The following is an 18,320-nucleotide window of genomic DNA, read 5'->3' on the forward strand; positions in this document are numbered from 1 at the left end:
CCGATCTCTTAATCTTAGCAGGTATTGGCCTGGTTAGTGCTTGGATGGGAGACCGCCTCGGAATACCAGGTGCTGTAAGCTTTTGGATTTTCATTCCTACTTATATAATGTATGGGCGATTTGATTGGCTGATCTTTAAATAGTCTTCTCTTTGCAGTATCCTTCGCTTGCGACCGTAACAACCTGGCTATGCCTGATCTCGTCTGCTCTCGGAAGCTAAGCAGGTTTGGTCCTGTATAATGTACCGGCGATTAGATTGGCTGATCTTTAAATAGCTCTCTCTTTGCAGCAGTCTTCGCTTATGGCCATTCCACCCTGGCTATGCCAGATCATGTCTGAGCTCGGAAACTAAGCAGGTTTCGGCCTGGTTAGTAATTGGATGGCAGACCCCCTGGTAATACCAGTTGCTTTAAGATTTTTGGAAATTTTTCACAAATTATATAATAATCTTGCAAGAAAAAAAGAAAGGAGTCAATGCCCCATATCTGAATCTTAGCAGGTATGGGCCTGGTTAGTAATTGGATGGGAGACACCCTGGTAATACCAGTTGCTTTAAGATTTTTGGAAATTTTTCACAAATTATATAATAATCTTGAAAAAAAAAAAAAAAGTCAATGCCCGATCTCTGAATAATAGCAGGTTTTGCCTGGTTAGTACTTGGATGGAAGACGGCCGGGAAATACCAGTTGCTGTAATATTTTTGGCAATTTTTACTAATTACATAATAATCTTGCAACAAAAAAAAAAAAAAAAAAAGAGTAAATGCCCAATCTTTGAATCTTAGGAGGTATGGACCTGTTTAGTGCATGGATGGGAGACCGCCTCGGAATACCAGTTGCTTTAAGATTTTTGGAAATTTGTACTAATTATATAATTATCTTGAAACAAAAAGAGTCAATGCCCAATCTTTGAATCTTAGCAGCTATGGACCTGTTTAGTGTTTGGATGGGAGACCGCCTCGGAAAACCAGGTGCTCTAATATTATTGGAAATTTATTACTAATTATATAATAATCTTTAAAAAAAAAAAAAAAAAAAAAAAAAAAGAGTCAATGCCCGATCTCTTAATCTTAGCAGGTATTGGCCTGGTTAGTGCTTGGATGGGAGACCGCCTGGGAATACCAGGTGCTTTAAGCTTTAGGGTTTTCTTTCCTACTTATATTAGATTGGCTGATCTTTAAATAGCTCTCTCTTTGCAGCAGTCTTCGCTTATGGCCATACCACCCTGTCTATGCCAGATCATGTCTGAACTCGGAAGCTAAGCAGGTTTGGGCCTGGTTAGTAATTGGATGGGAGACCCCCTGGTAATACCAGTTGCTTTAAGATTTTTGTAAATTTTTCACAAATTATATAATAATCTTGAAAAAAAAAAGAGTCAATGCCCATTCTTTGAATCTTAGCAGTCATGGACCTGTTTAGTGTCTGGATGGGAGACCGCCTCGGAATACCAGGTGCTCTAATATTATTGGAAATTTATTACTAATTATATAATAATCTAAAAAAATAAAATAAAAAAAAAGAGTCAATGCCCGATCTCTTAATCTTAGCAGGTATTGGCCTGGTTAGTGCTTGGATGGGAGACCGCCTGGGAATACCAGGTGCTTTAAGCTTTAGGGTTTTCTTTCCTACTTATATAATGTACCGGCGATTAGATTGACTGATCTTTAAATAGCTCTCTCTTTGCAGCAGTCTTCGCTTATGGCCATTCCACCCTGGCTATGCCAGATCATGTCTGAGCTTGGAAACTAAGCAGGTTTCGGCCTGGTTAGTAATTGGATGGCAGACCCCCTGGTAATACCAGTTGCTTTAAGATTTTGGGAAATTTTTCACAAATTATATAATAATCTTGCAAGAAAAAAAGAAAGGAGTCAATGCCCCATATCTGAATCTTAGCAGGTATGGGCCTGGTTAGTAATTGGATGGGAGACACCCTGGTAATACCAGTTGCTTTAAGATTTTTGGAAATTTTTCACAAATTATATAATAATCTTGAAAAAAAAAAAAAAGTCAATGCCCGATCTCTGAATAATAGCAGGTTTTGCCTGGTTAGTACTTGGATGGAAGACGGCCGGGAAATACCAGTTGCTGTAATATTTTTGGCAATTTTTACTAATTACATAATAATCTTGCAACAAAAAAAAAAAAGAGTAAATGCCCAATCTTTGAATCTTAGGAGGTATGGACCTGTTTAGTGCTTGGATGGGAGACCGCCTCGGAATACCAGTTGCTGTAATATTTTTGGAAATTTGTACTAATTATATAATTATCTTGAAACAAAAAGAGTCAATGCCCAATCTTTGAATCTTAGCAGCTATGGACCTGTTTAGTGTTTGGATGGGAGACCGCCTCGGAAAACCAGGTGCTCTAATATTATTGGAAATTCATTACTAATTATATAATAATCTTTAAAAAAAAAAAAGAAAAAAAAAAAGAGTCAATGCCCGATCTCTTAATCTTAGCAGGTATTGGCCTGGTTAGTGCTTGGATGGGAGACCGCCTGGGAATACCAGGTGCTTTAAGCTTTAGGGTTTTCTTTCCTACTTATATTAGATTGGCTGATCTTTAAATAGCTCTCTCTTTGCAGCAGTCTTCGCTTATGGCCATACCACCCTGTCTATGCCAGATCATGTCTGAGCTCGGAAGCTAAGCAGGTTTGGGCCTGGTTAGTAATTGGATGGGAGACCCCCTGGTAATACCAGTTGCTTTAAGATTTTTGTAAATTTTTCACAAATTATATAATAATCTTGAAAAAAAAAAGAGTCAATGCCCATTCTTTGAATCTTAGCAGTCATGGACCTGTTTAGTGTCTGGATGGGAGACCGCCTCGGAATACCAGGTGCTCTAATATTATTGGAAATTTATTACTAATTATATAATAATCTTAAAAAAAAAAAAAAAAAAAAAGAGTCAATGCCCGATCTCTTAATCTTAGCAGGTATTGGCCTGGTTAGTGCTTGGATGGGAGACCGCCTGGGAATACCAGGTGCTTTAAGCTTTAGGGTTTTCTTTCCTACTTATATAATGTACCGGCGATTAGATTGACTGATCTTTAAATAGCTCTCTCTTTGCAGCAGTCTTCGCTTATGGCCATACCACCCTGGCTATGCCAGATCATGTCTGAGCTCGGAAGCTAAGCAGGTTTGGGCCTGGTTAGTAATTGGATGGGAGACCCCCTGGTAATACCAGTTGCTTTAATATTTTTGTAAATTTTTCACAAATTATATAATAATCTTGAAAAAAAAAAGAGTGAATGCCCAATCTTTGAATCTTAGCAGTCATTGACCTGTGTAGTGTTTGGATGGGAGACCCCCTGGTAATACCAGGTGCTCTAATATTATTGGAAATTTATTACTAATTATATAATAATCTTAAAAAAAAGAGCCAATGCCCGATCTCTTAATCTTAGCAGGTATTGGCCTGGTTAGTGCTTGGATGGGAGACCGCCTCGGAATACCAGGTGCTGTAAGCTTTTGGATTTTCATTCCTACTTATATAATGTATGGGCGATTTGATTGGCTGATCTTTAAATAGTCTTCTCTTTGCAGTATCCTTCGCTTGCGACCGTAACAACCTGGCTATGCCTGATCTCGTCTGCTCTCGGAAGCTAAGCAGGTTTGGTCCTGTATAATGTACCGGCGATTAGATTGGCTGATCTTTAAATAGCTCTCTCTTTGCAGCAGTCTTCGCTTATGGCCATTCCACCCTGGCTATGCCAGATCATGTCTGAGCTCGGAAACTAAGCAGGTTTCGGCCTGGTTAGTAATTGGATGGCAGACCCCCTGGTAATACCAGTTGCTTTAAGATTTTTGGAAATTTTTCACAAATTATATAATAATCTTGCAAGAAAAAAAGAAAGGAGTCAATGCCCCATATCTGAATCTTAGCAGGTATGGGCCTGGTTAGTAATTGGATGGGAGACACCCTGGTAATACCAGTTGCTTTAAGATTTTTGGAAATTTTTCACAAATTATATAATAATCTTGAAAAAAAAAAAAAAAGTCAATGCCCGATCTCTGAATAATAGCAGGTTTTGCCTGGTTAGTACTTGGATGGAAGACGGCCGGGAAATACCAGTTGCTGTAATATTTTTGGCAATTTTTACTAATTACATAATAATCTTGCAACAAAAAAAAAAAAAAAAAAAAGAGTAAATGCCCAATCTTTGAATCTTAGGAGGTATGGACCTGTTTAGTGCATGGATGGGAGACCGCCTCGGAATACCAGTTGCTTTAAGATTTTTGGAAATTTGTACTAATTATATAATTATCTTGAAACAAAAAGAGTCAATGCCCAATCTTTGAATCTTAGCAGCTATGGACCTGTTTAGTGTTTGGATGGGAGACCGCCTCGGAAAACCAGGTGCTCTAATATTATTGGAAATTTATTACTAATTATATAATAATCTTTAAAAAAAAAAAAAAAAAAAAAAAAAAAGAGTCAATGCCCGATCTCTTAATCTTAGCAGGTATTGGCCTGGTTAGTGCTTGGATGGGAGACCGCCTGGGAATACCAGGTGCTTTAAGCTTTAGGGTTTTCTTTCCTACTTATATTAGATTGGCTGATCTTTAAATAGCTCTCTCTTTGCAGCAGTCTTCGCTTATGGCCATACCACCCTGTCTATGCCAGATCATGTCTGAGCTCGGAAGCTAAGCAGGTTTGGGCCTGGTTAGTAATTGGATGGGAGACCCCCTGGTAATACCAGTTGCTTTAAGATTTTTGTAAATTTTTCACAAATTATATAATAATCTTGAAAAAAAAAAGAGTCAATGCCCATTCTTTGAATCTTAGCAGTCATGGACCTGTTTAGTGTCTGGATGGGAGACCGCCTCGGAATACCAGGTGCTCTAATATTATTGGAAATTTATTACTAATTATATAATAATCTAAAAAAATAAAATAAAAAAAAAGAGTCAATGCCCGATCTCTTAATCTTAGCAGGTATTGGCCTGGTTAGTGCTTGGATGGGAGACCGCCTGGGAATACCAGGTGCTTTAAGCTTTAGGGTTTTCTTTCCTACTTATATAATGTACCGGCGATTAGATTGACTGATCTTTAAATAGCTCTCTCTTTGCAGCAGTCTTCGCTTATGGCCATTCCACCCTGGCTATGCCAGATCATGTCTGAGCTTGGAAACTAAGCAGGTTTCGGCCTGGTTAGTAATTGGATGGCAGACCCCCTGGTAATACCAGTTGCTTTAAGATTTTGGGAAATTTTTCACAAATTATATAATAATCTTGCAAGAAAAAAAGAAAGGAGTCAATGCCCCATATCTGAATCTTAGCAGGTATGGGCCTGGTTAGTAATTGGATGGGAGACACCCTGGTAATACCAGTTGCTTTAAGATTTTTGGAAATTTTTCACAAATTATATAATAATCTTGAAAAAAAAAAAAAAGTCAATGCCCGATCTCTGAATAATAGCAGGTTTTGCCTGGTTAGTACTTGGATGGAAGACGGCCGGGAAATACCAGTTGCTGTAATATTTTTGGCAATTTTTACTAATTACATAATAATCTTGCAACAAAAAAAAAAAAGAGTAAATGCCCAATCTTTGAATCTTAGGAGGTATGGACCTGTTTAGTGCTTGGATGGGAGACCGCCTCGGAATACCAGTTGCTGTAATATTTTTGGAAATTTGTACTAATTATATAATTATCTTGAAACAAAAAGAGTCAATGCCCAATCTTTGAATCTTAGCAGCTATGGACCTGTTTAGTGTTTGGATGGGAGACCGCCTCGGAAAACCAGGTGCTCTAATATTATTGGAAATTCATTACTAATTATATAATAATCTTTAAAAAAAAAAAAAAAAAAAAAAAAAAAAAAAGTCAATGCCCGATCTCTTAATCTTAGCAGGTATTGGCCTGGTTAGTGCTTGGATGGGAGACCGCCTGGGAATACCAGGTGCTTTAAGCTTTAGGGTTTTCTTTCCTACTTATATAATGTACCGGCGATTAGATTGGCTGATCTTTAAATAGCTCTCTCTTTGCAGCAGTCTTCGCTTATGGCCATACCACCCTGGCTATGCCAGATCATGTCTGAGCTCGGAAGCTAAGCAGGTTTGGGCCTGGTTAGTAATTGGATGGGAGACCCCCTGGTAATACCAGTTGCTCTAAGATTTTTGTAAATTTTTCACAAATTATATAATAATCTTGAAAAAAAAAAGAGTCAATGCCCATTCTTTGAATCTTAGCAGTCATGGACCTGTTTAGTGTCTGGATGGGAGACCGCCTCGGAATACCAGGTGCTCTAATATTATTGGAAATTTATTACTAATTATATAATAATCTTAAAAAAAAAAAAAAAAAAAAAAAAGAGTCAATGCCCGATCTCTTAATCTTAGCAGGTATTGGCCTGGTTAGTGCTTGGATGGGAGACCGCCTGGGAATACCAGGTGCTTTAAGCTTTAGGGTTTTCTTTCCTACTTATATAATGTACCGGCGATTAGATTGACTGATCTTTAAATAGCTCTCTCTTTGCAGCAGTCTTCGCTTATGGCCATACCACCCTGGCTATGCCAGATCATGTCTGAGCTCGGAAGCTAAGCAGGTTTGGGCCTGGTTAGTAATTGGATGGGAGACCCCCTGGTAATACCAGTTGCTTTAAGATTTTTGTAAATTTTTCACAAATTATATAATAATCTTGAAAAAAAAAAGAGTGAATGCCCAATCTTTGAATCTTAGCAGTCATTGACCTGTGTAGTGTTTGGATGGGAGACCCCCTGGTAATACCAGGTGCTCTAATATTATTGGAAATTTATTACTAATTATATAATAATCTTAAAAAAAAGAGCCAATGCCCGATCTCTTAATCTTAGCAGGTATTGGCCTGGTTAGTGCTTGGATGGGAGACCGCCTCGGAATACCAGGTGCTGTAAGCTTTTGGATTTTCATTCCTACTTATATAATGTATGGGCGATTTGATTGGCTGATCTTTAAATAGTCTTCTCTTTGCAGTATCCTTCGCTTGCGACCGTAACAACCTGGCTATGCCTGATCTCGTCTGCTCTCGGAAGCTAAGCAGGTTTGGTCCTGTATAATGTACCGGCGATTAGATTGGCTGATCTTTAAATAGCTCTCTCTTTGCAGCAGTCTTCGCTTATGGCCATTCCACCCTGGCTATGCCAGATCATGTCTGAGCTCGGAAACTAAGCAGGTTTCGGCCTGGTTAGTAATTGGATGGCAGACCCCCTGGTAATACCAGTTGCTTTAAGATTTTTGGAAATTTTTCACAAATTATATAATAATCTTGCAAGAAAAAAAGAAAGGAGTCAATGCCCCATATCTGAATCTTAGCAGGTATGGGCCTGGTTAGTAATTGGATGGGAGACACCCTGGTAATACCAGTTGCTTTAAGATTTTTGGAAATTTTTCACAAATTATATAATAATCTTGAAAAAAAAAAAAAAAGTCAATGCCCGATCTCTGAATAATAGCAGGTTTTGCCTGGTTAGTACTTGGATGGAAGACGGCCGGGAAATACCAGTTGCTGTAATATTTTTGGCAATTTTTACTAATTACATAATAATCTTGCAACAAAAAAAAAAAAAAAAAAAGAGTAAATGCCCAATCTTTGAATCTTAGGAGGTATGGACCTGTTTAGTGCATGGATGGGAGACCGCCTCGGAATACCAGTTGCTGTAATATTTTTGGAAATTTGTACTAATTATATAATTATCTTGAAACAAAAAGAGTCAATGCCCAATCTTTGAATCTTAGCAGCTATGGACCTGTTTAGTGTTTGGATGGGAGACCGCCTCGGAAAACCAGGTGCTCTAATATTATTGGAAATTTATTACTAATTATATAATAATCTTTAAAAAAAAAAAAAAAAAAAAAAAAAAAAGAGTCAATGCCCGATCTCTTAATCTTAGCAGGTATTGGCCTGGTTAGTGCTTGGATGGGAGACCGCCTGGGAATACCAGGTGCTTTAAGCTTTAGGGTTTTCTTTCCTACTTATATAATGTACCGGCGATTAGATTGACTGATCTTTAAATAGCTCTCTCTTTGCAGCAGTCTTCGCTTATGGCCATTCCACCCTGGCTATGCCAGATCATGTCTGAGCTTGGAAACTAAGCAGGTTTCGGCCTGGTTAGTAATTGGATGGCAGACCCCCTGGTAATACCAGTTGCTTTAAGATTTTGGGAAATTTTTCACAAATTATATAATAATCTTGCAAGAAAAAAAGAAAGGAGTCAATGCCCCATATCTGAATCTTAGCAGGTATGGGCCTGGTTAGTAATTGGATGGGAGACACCCTGGTAATACCAGTTGCTTTAAGATTTTTGGAAATTTTTCACAAATTATATAATAATCTTGAAAAAAAAAAAAAAGTCAATGCCCGATCTCTGAATAATAGCAGGTTTTGCCTGGTTAGTACTTGGATGGAAGACGGCCGGGAAATACCAGTTGCTGTAATATTTTTGGCAATTTTTACTAATTACATAATAATCTTGCAACAAAAAAAAAAAAAGAGTAAATGCCCAATCTTTGAATCTTAGGAGGTATGGACCTGTTTAGTGCTTGGATGGGAGACCGCCTCGGAATACCAGTTGCTGTAATATTTTTGGAAATTTGTACTAATTATATAATTATCTTGAAACAAAAAGAGTCAATGCCCAATCTTTGAATCTTAGCAGCTATGGACCTGTTTAGTGTTTGGATGGGAGACCGCCTCGGAAAACCAGGTGCTCTAATATTATTGGAAATTCATTACTAATTATATAATAATCTTTAAAAAAAAAAAAAAAAAAAAAAAAGAGTCAATGCCCGATCTCTTAATCTTAGCAGGTATTGGCCTGGTTAGTGCTTGGATGGGAGACCGCCTGGGAATACCAGGTGCTTTAAGCTTTAGGGTTTTCTTTCCTACTTATATTAGATTGGCTGATCTTTAAATAGCTCTCTCTTTGCAGCAGTCTTCGCTTATGGCCATACCACCCTGTCTATGCCAGATCATGTCTGAGCTCGGAAGCTAAGCAGGTTTGGGCCTGGTTAGTAATTGGATGGGAGACCCCCTGGTAATACCAGTTGCTTTAAGATTTTTGTAAATTTTTCACAAATTATATAATAATCTTGAAAAAAAAAAGAGTCAATGCCCATTCTTTGAATCTTAGCAGTCATGGACCTGTTTAGTGTCTGGATGGGAGACCGCCTCGGAATACCAGGTGCTCTAATATTATTGGAAATTTATTACTAATTATATAATAATCTTAAAAAAAAAAAAAAAAAAAAAGAGTCAATGCCCGATCTCTTAATCTTAGCAGGTATTGGCCTGGTTAGTGCTTGGATGGGAGACCGCCTGGGAATACCAGGTGCTTTAAGCTTTAGGGTTTTCTTTCCTACTTATATAATGTACCGGCGATTAGATTGACTGATCTTTAAATAGCTCTCTCTTTGCAGCAGTCTTCGCTTATGGCCATACCACCCTGGCTATGCCAGATCATGTCTGAGCTCGGAAGCTAAGCAGGTTTGGGCCTGGTTAGTAATTGGATGGGAGACCCCCTGGTAATACCAGTTGCTTTAAGATTTTTGTAAATTTTTCACAAATTATATAATAATCTTGAAAAAAAAAAGAGTGAATGCCCATTCTTTGAATCTTAGCAGTCATTGACCTGTGTAGTGTTTGGATGGGAGACCCCCTGGTAATACCAGGTGCTCTAATATTATTGGAAATGTATTACTAATTATATAATAATCTTAAAAAAAAAGAGCCAATGCCCGATCTCTTAATCTTAGCAGGTATTGGCCTGGTTAGTGCTTGGATGGGAGACCGCCTCGGAATACCAGGTGCTGTAAGCTTTTGGATTTTCATTCCTACTTATATAATGTATGGGCGATTTGATTGGCTGATCTTTAAATAGTCTTCTCTTTGCAGTATCCTTCGCTTGCGACCGTAACAACCTGGCTATGCCTGATCTCGTCTGCTCTCGGAAGCTAAGCAGGTTTGGTCCTGTATAATGTACCGGCGATTAGATTGGCTGATCTTTAAATAGCTCTCTCTTTGCAGCAGTCTTCGCTTATGGCCATTCCACCCTGGCTATGCCAGATCATGTCTGAGCTCGGAAACTAAGCAGGTTTCGGCCTGGTTAGTAATTGGATGGCAGACCCCCTGGTAATACCAGTTGCTTTAAGATTTTGGGAAATTTTTCACAAATTATATAATAATCTTGCAAGAAAAAAAGAAAGGAGTCAATGCCCCATATCTGAATCTTAGCATGTATGGGCCTGGTTAGTAATTGGATGGGAGACACCCTGGTAATACCAGTTGCTTTAAGATTTTTGGAAATTTTTCACAAATTATATAATAATCTTGAAAAAAAAAAAAAAAAGTCAATGCCCGATCTCTGAATAATAGCAGGTTTTGCCTGGTTAGTACTTGGATGGAAGACGGCCGGGAAATACCAGTTGCTGTAATATTTTTGGCAATTTTTACTAATTACATAATAATCTTGCAACAACAACAAAAAAAAAAAGAGTAAATGCCCAATCTTTGAATCTTAGGAGGTATGGACCTGTTTAGTGCTTGGATGGGAGACCGCCTCGGAATACCAGTTGCTGTAATATTTTTGGAAATTTGTACTAATTATATAATTATCTTGAAACAAAAAGAGTCAATGCCCAATCTTTGAATCTTAGCAGCTATGGACCTGTTTAGTGTTTGGATGGGAGACCGCCTCGGAAAACCAGGTGCTCTAATATTATTGGAAATTTATTACTAATTATATAATAATCTTAAAAAAAAAAAAAAAAAAAAAAAAAGAGTCAATGCCCGATCTCTTAATCTTAGCAGGTATTGGCCTGGTTAGTGCTTGGATGGGAGACCGCCTGGGAATACCAGGTGCTTTAAACTTTAGGGTTTTCTTTCCTACTTATATTAGATTGGCTGATCTTTAAATAGCTCTCTCTTTGCAGCAGTCTTCGCTTATGGCCATACCACCCTGTCTATGCCAGATCATGTCTGAGCTCGGAAGCTAAGCAGGTTTGGGCCTGGTTAGTAATTGGATGGGAGTCCCCCTGGTAATACCAGTTGCTTTAAGATTTTTGTAAATTTTTCACAAATTATATAATAATCTTGAAAAAAAAAAGAGTCAATGCCCATTCTTTGAATCTTAGCAGTCATGGACCTGTTTAGTGTCTGGATGGGAGACCGCCTCGGAATACCAGGTGCTCTAATATTATTGGAAATTTATTACTAATTATATAATAATCTTAAAAAAAAAAAAAAAAAAAAAAGAGTCAATGCCCGATCTCTTAATCTTAGCAGGTATTGGCCTGGTTAGTGCTTGGATGGGAGACCGCCTGGGAATACCAGGTGCTTTAAGCTTTAGGGTTTTCTTTCCTACTTATATTAGATTGGCTGATCTTTAAATAGCTCTCTCTTTGCAGCAGTCTTCGCTTATGGCCATACCACCCTGTCTATGCCAGATCATGTCTGAGCTCGGAAGCTAAGCAGGTTTGGGCCTGGTTAGTAATTGGATGGGAGACCCCCTGGTAATACCAGTTGCTTTAAGATTTTTGTAAATTTTTCACAAATTATATAATAATCTTGAAAAAAAAAAGAGTCAATGCCCATTCTTTGAATCTTAGCAGTCATGGACCTGTTTAGTGTCTGGATGGGAGACCGCCTCGGAATACCAGGTGCTTTAAGCTTTAGGGTTTTCTTTCCTACTTATATAATGTACCGGCGATTAGATTGACTGATCTTTAAATAGCTCTCTCTTTGCAGCAGTCTTCGCTTATGGCCATACCACCCTGGCTATGCCAGATCATGTCTGAGCTCGGAAGCTAAGCAGGTTTGGGCCTGGTTAGTAATTGGATGGGAGACCCCCTGGTAATACCAGTTGCTCTAAGATTTTTGTAAATTTTTCACAAATTATATAATAATCTTGAAAAAAAAAAGAGTCAATGCCCATTCTTTGAATCTTAGCAGTCATGGACCTGTTTAGTGTCTGGATGGGAGACCGCCTGGTAATACCAGGTGCTCTAATATTATTGGAAATTTATTACTAATTATATAATAATCTTAAAAAAAAAGAGCCAATGCCCGATCTCTTAATCTTAGCAGGTATTGGCCTGGTTAGTGCTTGGATGGGAGACCGCCTCGGAATACCAGGTGCTGTAAGCTTTTGGATTTTCATTCCTACTTATATAATGTATGGGCGATTTGATTGGCTGATCTTTAAATAGTCTTCTCTTTGCAGTATCCTTCGCTTGCGACCGTAACAACCTGGCTATGCCTGATCTCGTCTGCTCTCGGAAGCTAAGCAGGTTTGGTCCTGTATAATGTACCGGCGATTAGATTGGCTGATCTTTAAATAGCTCTCTCTTTGCAGCAGTCTTCGCTTATGGCCATTCCACCCTGGCTATGCCAGATCATGTCTGAGCTCGGAAACTAAGCAGGTTTCGGCCTGGTTAGTAATTGGATGGCAGACCCCCTGGTAATACCAGTTGCTTTAAGATTTTTGGAAATTTTTCACAAATTATATAATAATCTTGCAAGAAAAAAAGAAAGGAGTCAATGCCCCATATCTGAATCTTAGCAGGTATGGGCCTGGTTAGTAATTGGATGGGAGACACCCTGGTAATACCAGTTGCTTTAAGATTTTTGGAAATTTTTCACAAATTATATAATAATCTTGAAAAAAAAAAAAAAGTCAATGCCCGATCTCTGAATAATAGCAGGTTTTGCCTGGTTAGTACTTGGATGGAAGACGGCCGGGAAATACCAGTTGCTGTAATATTTTTGGCAATTTTTACTAATTACATAATAATCTTGCAACAAAAAAAAAAAAAAGAGTAAATGCCCAATCTTTGAATCTAAGGAGGTATGGACCTGTTTAGTGCTTGGATGGGAGACCGCCTCAGAATACCAGTTGCTGTAATATTTTTGGAAATTTGTACTAATTATATAATTATCTTGAAACAATAAGAGTCAATGCCCAATCTTTGAATCTTAGCAGCTATGGACCTGTGTAGTGTTTGGATGGGAGACCCCCTGGTAATACCAGGTGCTCTAATATTATTGGAAATTTATTACTAATTATATAATAATCTTAAAAAAAAGAGCCAATGCCCGATCTCTTAATCTTAGCAGGTATTGGCCTGGTTAGTGCTTGGATGGGAGACCGCCTCGGAATACCAGGTGCTGTAAGCTTTTGGATTTTCATTCCTACTTATATAATGTATGGGCGATTTGATTGGCTGATCTTTAAATAGTCTTCTCTTTGCAGTATCCTTCGCTTGCGACCGTAACAACCTGGCTATGCCTGATCTCGTCTGCTCTCGGAAGCTAAGCAGGTTTGGTCCTGTATAATGTACCGGCGATTAGATTGGCTGATCTTTAAATAGCTCTCTCTTTGCAGCAGTCTTCGCTTATGGCCATTCCACCCTGGCTATGCCAGATCATGTCTGAGCTCGGAAACTAAGCAGGTTTCGGCCTGGTTAGTAATTGGATGGCAGACCCCCTGGTAATACCAGTTGCTTTAAGATTTTTGGAAATTTTTCACAAATTATATAATAATCTTGCAAGAAAAAAAGAAAGGAGTCAATGCCCCATATCTGAATCTTAGCAGGTATGGGCCTGGTTAGTAATTGGATGGGAGACACCCTGGTAATACCAGTTGCTTTAAGATTTTTGGAAATTTTTCACAAATTATATAATAATCTTGAAAAAAAAAAAAAAAGTCAATGCCCGATCTCTGAATAATAGCAGGTTTTGCCTGGTTAGTACTTGGATGGAAGACGGCCGGGAAATACCAGTTGCTGTAATATTTTTGGCAATTTTTACTAATTACATAATAATCTTGCAACAAAAAAAAAAAAAAGAGTAAATGCCCAATCTTTGAATCTTAGGAGGTATGGACCTGTTTAGTGCTTGGATGGGAGACCGCCTCAGAATACCAGTTGCTGTAATATTTTTGGAAATTTGTACTAATTATAAAATTATCTTGAAACAAAAAGAGTCAATGCCCAATCTTTGAATCTTAGCAGCTATGGACCTGTTTAGTGTTTGGATGGGAGACCGCCTCGGAAAACCAGGTGCTCTAATATTATTGGAAATTCATTACTAATTATATAATAATCTTTAAAAAAAAAAAAAAAAAAAAAAAAAAGTCAATGCCCGATCTCTTAATCTTAGCAGGTATTGGCCTGGTTAGTGCTTGGATGGGAGACCGCCTGGGAATACCAGGTGCTTTAAGCTTTAGGGTTTTCTTTCCTACTTATATAATGTACCGGCGATTAGATTGGCTGATCTTTAAATAGCTCTCTCTTTGCAGCAGTCTTCGCTTATGGCCATACCACCCTGGCTATGCCAGATCATGTCTGAGCTCGGAAGCTAAGCAGGTTTGGGCCTGGTTAGTAATTGGATGGGAGACCCCCTGGTAATACCAGTTGCTCTAAGATTTTTGTAAATTTTTCACAAATTATATAATAATCTTGAAAAAAAAAAGAGTCAATGCCCATTCTTTGAATCTTAGCAGTCATGGACCTGTTTAGTGTCTGGATGGGAGACCGCCTCGGAATACCAGGTGCTCTAATATTATTGGAAATTTATTACTAATTATATAATAATCTTAAAAAAAAAAAAAAAAAAAAAAAAGAGTCAATGCCCGATCTCTTAATCTTAGCAGGTATTGGCCTGGTTAGTGCTTGGATGGGAGACCGCCTGGGAATACCAGGTGCTTTAAGCTTTAGGGTTTTCTTTCCTACTTATATAATGTACCGGCGATTAGATTGACTGATCTTTAAATAGCTCTCTCTTTGCAGCAGTCTTCGCTTATGGCCATACCACCCTGGCTATGCCAGATCATGTCTGAGCTCGGAAGCTAAGCAGGTTTGGGCCTGGTTAGTAATTGGATGGGAGACCCCCTGGTAATACCAGTTGCTTTAAGATTTTTGTAAATTTTTCACAAATTATATAATAATCTTGAAAAAAAAAAGAGTGAATGCCCAATCTTTGAATCTTAGCAGTCATTGACCTGTGTAGTGTTTGGATGGGAGACCCCCTGGTAATACCAGGTGCTCTAATATTATTGGAAATTTATTACTAATTATATAATAATCTTAAAAAAAAGAGCCAATGCCCGATCTCTTAATCTTAGCAGGTATTGGCCTGGTTAGTGCTTGGATGGGAGACCGCCTCGGAATACCAGGTGCTGTAAGCTTTTGGATTTTCATTCCTACTTATATAATGTATTGGCGATTTGATTGGCTGATCTTTAAATAGTCTTCTCTTTGCAGTATCCTTCGCTTGCGACCGTAACAACCTGGCTATGCCTGATCTCGTCTGCTCTCGGAAGCTAAGCAGGTTTGGTCCTGTATAATGTACCGGCGATTAGATTGGCTGATCTTTAAATAGCTCTCTCTTTGCAGCAGTCTTCGCTTATGGCCATTCCACCCTGGCTATGCCAGATCATGTCTGAGCTCGGAAACTAAGCAGGTTTCGGCCTGGTTAGTAATTGGATGGCAGACCCCCTGGTAATACCAGTTGCTTTAAGATTTTTGGAAATTTTTCACAAATTATATAATAATCTTGCAAGAAAAAAAGAAAGGAGTCAATGCCCCATATCTGAATCTTAGCAGGTATGGGCCTGGTTAGTAATTGGATGGGAGACACCCTGGTAATACCAGTTGCTTTAAGATTTTTGGAAATTTTTCACAAATTATATAATAATCTTGAAAAAAAAAAAAAAGTCAATGCCCGATCTCTGAATAATAGCAGGTTTTGCCTGGTTAGTACTTGGATGGAAGACGGCCGGGAAATACCAGTTGCTGTAATATTTTTGGCAATTTTTACTAATTACATAATAATCTTGCAACAAAAAAAAAAAAAAAAAAAGAGTAAATGCCCAATCTTTGAATCTTAGGAGGTATGGACCTGTTTAGTGCATGGATGGGAGACCGCCTCGGAATACCAGTTGCTGTAATATTTTTGGAAATTTGTACTAATTATATAATTATCTTGAAACAAAAAGAGTCAATGCCCAATCTTTGAATCTTAGCAGCTATGGACCTGTTTAGTGTTTGGATGGGAGACCGCCTCGGAAAACCAGGTGCTCTAATATTATTGGAAATTTATTACTAATTATATAATAATCTTTAAAAAAAAAAAAAAAAGAGTCAATGCCCGATCTCTTAATCTTAGCAGGTATTGGCCTGGTTAGTGCTTGGATGGGAGACCGCCTGGGAATACCAGGTGCTTTAAGCTTTAGGGTTTTCTTTCCTACTTATATTAGATTGGCTGATCTTTAAATAGCTCTCTCTTTGCAGCAGTCTTCGCTTATGGCCATACCACCCTGTCTATGCCAGATCATGTCTGAGCTCGGAAGCTAAGCAGGTTTGGGCCTGGTTAGTAATTGGATGGGAGACCCCCTGGTAATACCAGTTGCTTTAAGATTTTTGTAAATTTTTCACAAATTATATAATAATCTTGAAAAAAAAAAGAGTCAATGCCCATTCTTTGAATCTTAGCAGTCATGGACCTGTTTAGTGTCTGGATGGGAGACCGCCTCGGAATACCAGGTGCTCTAATATTATTGGAAATTTATTACTAATTATATAATAATCTTAAAAAAAAAAAAAAAAAAAAAGAGTCAATGCCCGATCTCTTAATCTTAGCAGGTATTGGCCTGGTTAGTGCTTGGATGGGAGACCGCCTGGGAATACCAGGTGCTTTAAGCTTTAGGGTTTTCTTTCCTACTTATATAATGTACCGGCGATTAGATTGACTGATCTTTAAATAGCTCTCTCTTTGCAGCAGTCTTCGCTTATGGCCATACCACCCTGGCTATGCCAGATCATGTCTGAGCTCGGAAGCTAAGCAGGTTTGGGCCTGGTTAGTAATTGGATGGGAGACCCCCTGGTAATACCAGTTGCTTTAAGATTTTTGTAAATTTTTCACAAATTATATAATAATCTTGAAAAAAAAAGAGTGAATGCCCATTCTTTGAATCTTAGCAGTCATTGACCTGTGTAGTGTTTGGATGGGAGACCCCCTGGTAATACCAGGTGCTCTAATATTATTGGAAAATTATTACTAATTATATAATAATCTTAAAAAAAAAGAGCCAATGCCCGATCTCTTAATCTTAGCAGGTATTGGCCTGGTTAGTGCTTGGATGGGAGACCGCCTCGGAATACCAGGTGCTGTAAGCTTTTGGATTTTCATTCCTACTTATATAATGTATGGGCGATTTGATTGGCTGATCTTTAAATAGTCTTCTCTTTGCAGTATCCTTCGCTTGCGACCGTAACAACCTGGCTATGCCTGATCTCGTCTGCTCTCGGAAGCTAAGCAGGTTTGGTCCTGTATAATGTACCGGCGATTAGATTGGCTGATCTTTAAATAGCTCTCTCTTTGCAGCAGTCTTCGCTTATGGCCATTCCACCCTGGCTATGCCAGATCATGTCTGAGCTCGGAAACTAAGCAGGTTTCGGCCTGGTTAGTAATTGGATGGCAGACCCCCTGGTAATACCAGTTGCTTTAAGATTTTGGGAAATTTTTCACAAATTATATAATAATCTTGCAAGAAAAAAAGAAAGGAGTCAATGCCCCATATCTGAATCTTAGCATGTATGGGCCTGGTTAGTAATTGGATGGGAGACACCCTGGTAATACCAGTTGCTTTAAGATTTTTGGAAATTTTTCACAAATTATATAATAATCTTGAGAAAAAAAAAAAAAGTCAATGCCCGATCTCTGAATAATAGCAGGTTTTGCCTGGTTAGTACTTGGATGGAAGACAGCCGGGAAATACCAGTTGCTGTAATATTTTTGGCAATTTTTACTAATTACATAATAATCTTGCAACAAAAAAAAAAAAAAAAGAGTAAATGCCCAATCTTTGAATCTTAGGAGGTATGGACCTGTTTAGTGCTTGGATGGGAGACCGCCTCGGAATACCAGTTGCTGTAATATTTTTGGAAATTTGTACTAATTATATAATTATCTTGAAACAAAAAGAGTCAATGCCCAATCTTTGAATCTTAGCAGCTATGGACCTGTTTAGTGTTTGGATGGGAGACCGCCTCGGAATACCAGTTGCTGTAATATTTTTGGAAATTTGTACTAATTATATAATTATCTTGAAACAAAAAGAGTCAATGCCCAATCTTTGAATCTTAGCAGCTATGGACCTGTTTAGTGTTTGGATGGGAGACCGCCTCGGAAAACCAGGTGCTCTAATATTATTGGAAATTTATTACTAATTATATAATAATCTAAAAAAAAAAAAAAAAAAAAAAAAGAGTCAATGCCCGATCTCTTAATCTTAGCAGGTATTGGCCTGGTTAGTGCTTGGATGGGAGACCGCCTGGGAATACCA

The 18,320-nt window shown here is 38.3% G+C and overlaps 15 pseudogenes; all 15 read left to right on the top strand.

Moving 5' to 3' along the window:
• Window positions 1–1,206: 1,206 nt before the first annotated feature.
• On the top strand, window positions 1,207–1,325 carry LOC127961998 (uncharacterized; annotated as a pseudogene).
• Window positions 1,326–2,591: 1,266 nt separating this feature from the next.
• On the top strand, window positions 2,592–2,710 carry LOC127960338 (uncharacterized; annotated as a pseudogene).
• A 368-nt stretch (window positions 2,711–3,078) lies between these two features.
• On the top strand, window positions 3,079–3,197 carry LOC127961509 (uncharacterized; annotated as a pseudogene).
• A 1,397-nt stretch (window positions 3,198–4,594) lies between these two features.
• LOC127960349 (uncharacterized) lies at window positions 4,595–4,713 on the top strand (annotated as a pseudogene).
• A 1,285-nt stretch (window positions 4,714–5,998) lies between these two features.
• LOC127958665 (uncharacterized) lies at window positions 5,999–6,117 on the top strand (annotated as a pseudogene).
• A 371-nt stretch (window positions 6,118–6,488) lies between these two features.
• On the top strand, window positions 6,489–6,607 carry LOC127965134 (uncharacterized; annotated as a pseudogene).
• Window positions 6,608–8,917: 2,310 nt separating this feature from the next.
• LOC127960360 (uncharacterized) lies at window positions 8,918–9,036 on the top strand (annotated as a pseudogene).
• Window positions 9,037–9,404: 368 nt separating this feature from the next.
• LOC127965139 (uncharacterized) lies at window positions 9,405–9,523 on the top strand (annotated as a pseudogene).
• A 1,393-nt stretch (window positions 9,524–10,916) lies between these two features.
• Window positions 10,917–11,035, top strand: LOC127962357 (uncharacterized; annotated as a pseudogene).
• Window positions 11,036–11,390: 355 nt separating this feature from the next.
• Window positions 11,391–11,509, top strand: LOC127960371 (uncharacterized; annotated as a pseudogene).
• Window positions 11,510–11,730: 221 nt separating this feature from the next.
• On the top strand, window positions 11,731–11,849 carry LOC127958676 (uncharacterized; annotated as a pseudogene).
• Window positions 11,850–14,281: 2,432 nt separating this feature from the next.
• Window positions 14,282–14,400, top strand: LOC127958677 (uncharacterized; annotated as a pseudogene).
• Window positions 14,401–14,771: 371 nt separating this feature from the next.
• LOC127965146 (uncharacterized) lies at window positions 14,772–14,890 on the top strand (annotated as a pseudogene).
• A 1,384-nt stretch (window positions 14,891–16,274) lies between these two features.
• On the top strand, window positions 16,275–16,393 carry LOC127960393 (uncharacterized; annotated as a pseudogene).
• A 368-nt stretch (window positions 16,394–16,761) lies between these two features.
• Window positions 16,762–16,880, top strand: LOC127965157 (uncharacterized; annotated as a pseudogene).
• Window positions 16,881–18,320: the final 1,440 nt, after the last annotated feature.

The sequence above is a fragment of the Carassius gibelio genome, chromosome A3 (assembly GCF_023724105.1).
Source record: "Carassius gibelio isolate Cgi1373 ecotype wild population from Czech Republic chromosome A3, carGib1.2-hapl.c, whole genome shotgun sequence".
NCBI classification, from domain to species: Eukaryota; Metazoa; Chordata; class Actinopteri; order Cypriniformes; family Cyprinidae; genus Carassius; species Carassius gibelio.